The sequence below is a fragment of the Pistacia vera genome, unplaced genomic scaffold (assembly GCF_008641045.1).
Source record: "Pistacia vera cultivar Batoury unplaced genomic scaffold, PisVer_v2 Contig648, whole genome shotgun sequence".
Classification (NCBI taxonomy): Eukaryota; Viridiplantae; Streptophyta; class Magnoliopsida; order Sapindales; family Anacardiaceae; genus Pistacia; species Pistacia vera.
Genome location: NW_022196499.1, coordinates 197,401 through 204,723, shown reverse-complemented (window position 1 = coordinate 204,723; position 7,323 = coordinate 197,401).

Here is a 7,323-nt window from a genome sequence, read left to right as displayed (position 1 = left end):
TGACAGCGAGAAGAAATGCAAAATGTGGACAAAGATTTCAAGATTGATCAAAGATTTCAAGATTTAGGGATTTAGGGACTCAAGATTTAGGTAAAAATGGTGTTTAACTCTCNGGGGAATTCAAAGATTACATAACTTTCTTTTATAATTAAATATAAAGTGAGAAAGATGGGAGTTTGGTAACGAAAGAAAAGCGTCATCGCACTCTATATATAAATCACCAAAGGCGTTAATTTTAATGTCAATCTTGTAAAGACATGTATTATATAGAGAGAAATAATGTTGTAGCTTTTTTGCTTTGATATCTAACCATGCATAGTTGTGCTTTGGTTTCTGTAACATCCCGCTCACCGTCAACATAAATAATTAAGCTCACCTCATGTCTTCTTAGTTCAAACCCAATACTTCATCCTTAAAATTCTTTCCAAGAATGAAGTCATGCATTGGAATCAATAGAGACGCGCTCTTAACCCACTCTTTGTGGTGGACAAAAGATAAATAGTAATGCAAGGATGCGCACTGAATTCATGCATTAAATGACGTGACGCAATCCTGACTGTTGATTTATTATATACTCATTGCTGATATAGTAATGCAAGGATGCGCATTGAATTCGTGTATTAAATGACGTAACGCAATCCTGACTTAACCCACTCAACGGTCATGATTTTGTCACGTTATTTGGTGCATAGATTCTGTGTGTAATTTTCAGTAACTCTATTATTTTCCAAAGATAAATAACCCAATTATTTGAGACGGGTAAGAGACAACTCCACAAAATTTTGGTGAAATTTTGGTGGTAGGCTGGGGGATTACAGTTTCAATATTGAAAAATTATAAATGTAAATATGTATAATTGTGGGCAAGGTTTTTTAGCCCCATCAATTTGATCAGTATCCTATTGCTAATTACATATTATTATATTAAAAAAAAAATATCTTTGAACCCCATATAATACTGAAAAGTAGCCTTGCTTAATTAGGATTTTTGCTTTTCACTCAATTTCAAACTTATTTAGGGTTTTATTCACACCAACTTTCCCCAATTTCTGAATTAGGTTTTTTGTTTAAACCCCTCTTTCATGGGTTATTATGTCATGGCCAAAGGAAGATTACTTATTTAACGTCAAAATCCAGATTTGGAACTTTGAATTTGCAGTAGCAATTTCATGGATTCATTGGAATTGAATCATGAAATTGTCAACTCATAATTCTTGAAATCCACTATTATCTGACGAGTAATTGGTCTTCATTCTTCAAGCCATTTTGAACTTTTAACTCTTCAATTAATATTCAATTTTTCATAGTCTCAACCGTGGTAAAAGGGGTTGTTACGTTCATATTCTAACTTGTGTAAGAACATGAAGAAAGTTCATAAATATTTTAATCTTTAATCTGTTCATTTAGGCTCAACGAAAATTAGCTTGAACAACGAAAATGTTGCAGCTATGTATTATTGTTTCTAGAATTACCTATATTTATATATGCATGGTGGTTGCAGCTATGTAATATGCTTAATTTTTCAAGCATTTTTGTGTTTTCTCATTGGACCTAATTCATGGAGCAAACTAGCTTCACCTAAACTTCCATAAAAGGAATGAAATCTTCTAATCAAGCAACAAAGTGATTTTGACGATGATGATCAAAGGAATCTCTATGAAAACTAAGAAAAACAAACTCACATAGTTGAAAGTGAGTTCTAAAGGAAAAATGTATCAGACCCAATTTTTCTTGGCTCGAGTTCAATATGAAATGGCATGAGCATAAAAAATTAACTCAAAGATCCAATTTTACGTAATTCTTTTCAGCCAGTATGCGAACACCAAATGCATGTATATCGGCTTATTCTGTGTTCAGGAAGATCCATTATATATTGGATTGACCTCTTTTCTGCAGCATCCTCATTTTTTTTTAAGATCCGAACTTGGACCTTTCACTAACAAGAGTTAATTCCTATATGCAAGAGTAGAGGTAAAAAAACACAATCTCTCAAACTCTTATCAACTTTCACATGCAAAAGGCTGAGAGTTCAAACCATATAATATATGACACAAAAATAGTTTACACTGATACATGGCTAAGCTCCTATTGTTATATAACTGCATTTACAGGTTTCAATCCTCAAAGATATAATTTCAATCTTCAAACATTATCGAGGGTCAAGTTCAGTAATTGAAGCCTCATTCAACGAAAATAGAGCATCATTTTCACCGTAATCCAACATAGAAGATTCTGAATAATCCAGCTCCGAGCTAGATTGCATAAAAAATGCAGGTTTTGAGGGTATTGGGAGAGACTGAGAGCGGCTAGTCAGCATAAGAACAACCGAAGACATTGTAGGTCTATTGGCTACTTTTTCTTGTACACAAAGCAACCCAATGTGGATGCATCTTATCCTTTCACCGCTAGAACAACCCCTCAGACTGGAGTCTATCATATTTAAAGCTGTCCCTCCAGTCCAGTTTCTCCATGCCTGCAAAGATTTAACAATGATTTTATGGCCATTGACACTGAGTTTCACCCATTAGGAGAATGAACTTATATTTAATGACTTAGTAATTTTTTACTTACAAGGTTAGTAAATCTTGTGGTTCCTCTTCGTTAGGAAAACAACTATGTTGTTGACCACTAATGATTTCCAAGATTAACACACCGAAACTGAAAACGTCAAACTTAGTTGAGAAGTGTCTATATTTTATATACTCTGGAGCCATATACCCGCTAAAATTGGCCATTGATGGGTTAGATTTGATTTAGCAAGGTCTACCTTATAATTCTTATACATACTTACAAGATGCCAACAATTCTACTTGTATTGGCTTGGTTTGATCCATTTCGAACAATCTTGTCATTCCAAAATCTACAATTTTAGGAATCATATTGGCATCTAGAAGAATATTGCTAGCTTTGAGGTCATGGTGAATGACCCGTAACCTTGAATCTTCATGAAGATAAAGCAATCCTCGTGTTATACCCCCAATGATTTTGTACCGTGTATCCCAATCCAACGATTAGCGTTTTGTGGGATCTACAAGTTAACAAAAGCCATAGGAAAGTATAGACAGTTTCTAGTCAAGAATAAGCTACAAGATTGCTATAAACCAAAGCAAAAAAGCAGTGCACCTTACCAATATGAAGTTGTCTAGACTTGAATAGGGCACTAACTCATAGATTAGAAGCCTTTCATTTCCTTTCATACAGAAACCTAGAAGTCTAACACGATTCCTATGAAGAAGCTTTGCCACTAAAAGGACCTCATTGTTTAATTCTAATTCTCCTTGCCCAGAATTTCTTGACAATCTCTAATTAACAACTAGATCCTGTCCATCAAGAAGCGTACCCTGAAATTGAATTTGAGAAAAATGATTGCAACAACATTCAAGTTATTCGGAACTTACAATTTAACTGATTTTAAGTAACAATTGATATTCACTTTGGTTATGAATACTTGATATTAATACCTTATAGACAACACCGAATCCCCCTTGTCCCAGCTTACTATCAATCGAAAAGTCATTTGTTGCAGCTCTGATAGTGCTGAAGTCAAATTGCAAGGGCTCCACATTATCAATATCACAAGAACCTAAAAAGATCAGAGTAAGAGCTTAGAACTCAAAAAGAAAATTAGTTTAAGCTCATATAGCAGAGTAAATTGTGACTGCAGAAAGAGTATAATTAACCTTCTGCCTCCTGCTCGCTTCCTATCTCCTGCTTTGTGTTCCTCCTTTGTAAAAGGACACAAGTGAAGGCAACAAGTGCAAAAAAAACAACTACTATCGATGGAACAATGATTACGACAATCCTAGATGTAAAGCCTCTTTTCTCTGCATGCACAAAGTAGAAAATGTGTACATAGTCAACTCATGATGACATCAATTGGAATATTTTGGGGTAAATCTTGATCTTATATGAACTTTTATTCGAACATAGCAACAAAAAATAGGTGAATCATTACAATCCACCCCCCTTAGAACCGAGGGTCGCCTATCGCCATCTATTGAAGTTTGAATCCTTTTGGTAGAAGAAGAGGACGCTATGAAGAAGAAGCGCAAAGAAGGCATGGCCAAAGAATTTCAATTTTAGATAAAACTTAATTGCAATTATTTTTAAATTATAAATTTAAATTTCTCTCAACTGTTACTAATCTGTTAACTGTAGTTATTTAGTTTTATCCTTGAAAACTATAAAAAAAAAGGGAATGTATTATGTATGGATTGAAAAAAAAAAATGAATGGATAATTTTTGTTCCTCTTCCACCATCATTCTGTTTTTAAATAGGTATTAAAGAAGCTTTTCGAAGACTTCTATTTTCAACACCATCCCTAGTGGGTGCTAACCATACAAGGTTTGCTTAAAGGGTGGTTATGTTTTGAATCTTCTGATATCAATTGTAAGGACCACAAATGAGTAGCACTCATTCTTAAAAACTGGATCATAAAGGGAGGATTCTCACGTGGTTATTGCTCATGCCAATGCCATTCTCTTTAGCGGTATGGGACTCAATTAGAATCGTTACACATAGACAAGACTTGGTTGGTTGTTGATAAAAAAAACATAGTAAATAAAAAGATCTTGACCATAGGTAAATAAAAATGGACAGTAAATTCATGAAAGGAGAGGATCCTGATGCAAAACATACTTTCTAGGATTATCTTTGGCGGAGAAGGAGGAAAAGATGGTGATGAAGCATCAAGGAGGCTCTATAAAATGGACCTAAACCCCACATATGAATACAGCTAGGTCTCATAATGAGGCAACCTGTCTGCCCTTGATCATGATCCTCTCGGTAATATATAGATTGGCGTAGACAATCTTCACAATCACTTAGAGAAATATCTGGACCCAGTAGAAGCATTTATCACCAAGCCCTCCATCAAACTCACCCAAGTCTCACTAAACTGTGCTGTATCTGTTGTATTAATGTTGTTCCCTTCACAATCGCCAGCCATAGGATCCGCCTCCATTATTCCAAAAATAGAACGGTTTGAATAGCGTACAATGCACTGAGGACTCCCTCCCCATGCCACTGCTTCTTTCTGGTTCAAACACTGCCTCATAATATCTTTGGCTGAAGAACTGACACAATCAGCACACTCTTCTAACAAAGAGTCCCCTCTACAAAGAGCAAGAGCATAAACTTTCTCAGGCTCTTGGCAAATAGTTGCAGTATAAAAAAAACTGAAGAAAAACAAATCTGGATAAATTATTTTTATTGAACTTACGAAGAAAAACAGAGAAGCTTCCAGTTTATATACTGGTCCAGTTCATCAACTTTACAACATCAACTTGACTAACAGAATATCAACTAACTATTAACTGACTAACTAACTAATAACAGAGTATCAACTAACTATTAACAGAATGCTCCAAGACTCCCCCGCAAGCTGGAGAATGTATGCTTAGCATGCCCAGCTTGGAAATCATCACGTGAAAAGGAGCAACAGCAAGTGGCTTTGTAAAAACGTCAGCTAGCTGATCAGTTGAGGAACAAGGCATGAGATGAAGGAGTCCATTGTGAACTTTCTCACGAACCAGATGGCAATCTATTTCTATATGTTTTGTGCGTTCATGAAATGTTTGGTTGGCAGCGATCTGGAGAGCTGATTTATTGTCACAAAAAAGCAAGGCAGGTTGAGGGTGAGCAATATGGAGATCTTGAAGAAGATAACGCAGCCACTGTAACTCATAAGCTGTGGAAGCAAGAGCACGATACTCAGCTTCTGAAGAAGAACGTGATACAGTAGGCTGCTTTTTAGCTTTCCAGCTGATCAAGGACTCTCCAAGAAAGACACAGAAACCAGTTACCGATCGCCTTGTGTCAATACTTCCTGCCCAATCAGAATCGCTAAAGGCCTGAAGCGTTGAAGAGGATCCAGCAGGAAAAAAAAGACCATAAGTTGGACAGCCTTTGACGTAGCGAAGAACGCGATGGGCTGCTTGAAGATGCTGAGAGGTAGGCTTGTCTAAGTATTGGCTCAGTTGTTGGACAGCAAAAGAAATATCAGAACGAGTGGAAGTAAGGTAAAGTAAACAACCAATCAGTCGACGATAAGAAGAAGCATCAAGCAAGATGTCACCATGCGATTGACTAAGCTTAGAAGAGCAATCCATTGGAGATTTGGCAGGTTTAGAATCCAAAAACCCTGCATCAGATAAAATGTCAATAGCATATTTTCGTTGACATAATGCGATACCAGCAGATGTACGAGCAACTTTTAAGCCAAGGAAAAGTTTTAAATCGCCCAAGTCCTTGATCTTGAAAGCATTATCTAAATACTGCTTTACATGATCAATTTCACCAAGATTATTGCCTGCCAAAATAATATCGTCAACATAGATCAGCAAGGCAGTGATGGAACGGTCATGATGCTTGATGAAAAGAGAATAATCAGAGGAGGACTGAACATATCCCAAAGCAAGCAAGGCAGCGGCCAGTGAGTTTTGAGAACCATTGACGGCTAGCCTGTTTAAGCCAGTAAAAGGACTTTTGAAGCTTGCAAACCTTATGAGAATCAGAAGTATGGAATACAGGTGGTAATACCATGTAAACTTCTTCATGGAGGTCTCCATGAAGAAAGGCATTGTTGACGTCAAGCTATTTAAGGTGCCATTGATGTATGGCTGCTAATGCGAGTAATAATCTGACAGTGGTGAGTTTAGCAACAGGAGAGAAAGTGTCAAAGTAATCGATACCTTCAGTTTGTGTGTATCCTTTGGCGACTAAATGCGCCTTATAGCGCTCAATACTACCATCTGCCTTGTGTTTAACTCGATACACCCACTTATAGCCAATGGGAGCTTTGCCAGCAGGAAGATCAACCAAAACCCAGGTTTTATTTTGCTCAAGTGCATTGATTTCAGTTTGCATTGCCTCTCTCCAGCATTGAAATTTTACTACTTGGTGATAGAATTTTGGTTCAAAGGAAGCAGAAACAGCAAGTGTAAAATGTAGATGAGAAGGAGATAACTTTGAATAAGAGAGAACAGATGACAAAGGATGAGGAGTACCTGAGTGGCGATCATTGGTTGCAACTGTAGTGGTAGAATGGCAATGATAATCAGCCAAGTAAGAAGGAGGTTTGGACATTCTTGTAGATTGACGTGGTACAGGTGGTATAAAAGATTGATTATCTAACGGTAAAGAAGAAGTTGGTGATGGTGTAACAGGAGAAAAATCAAAGGTTGGTAAGGAGGATTCACGAACAAGAGGAACATGATCATGTTTTAAAGATGCAAAAGGGAAAATATGTTCATGGAAAACAACATTACGTGAAACAAATATTTCCCTAGAACTGAAGTCTAAGAGAAAAAAACCCTTTGTACC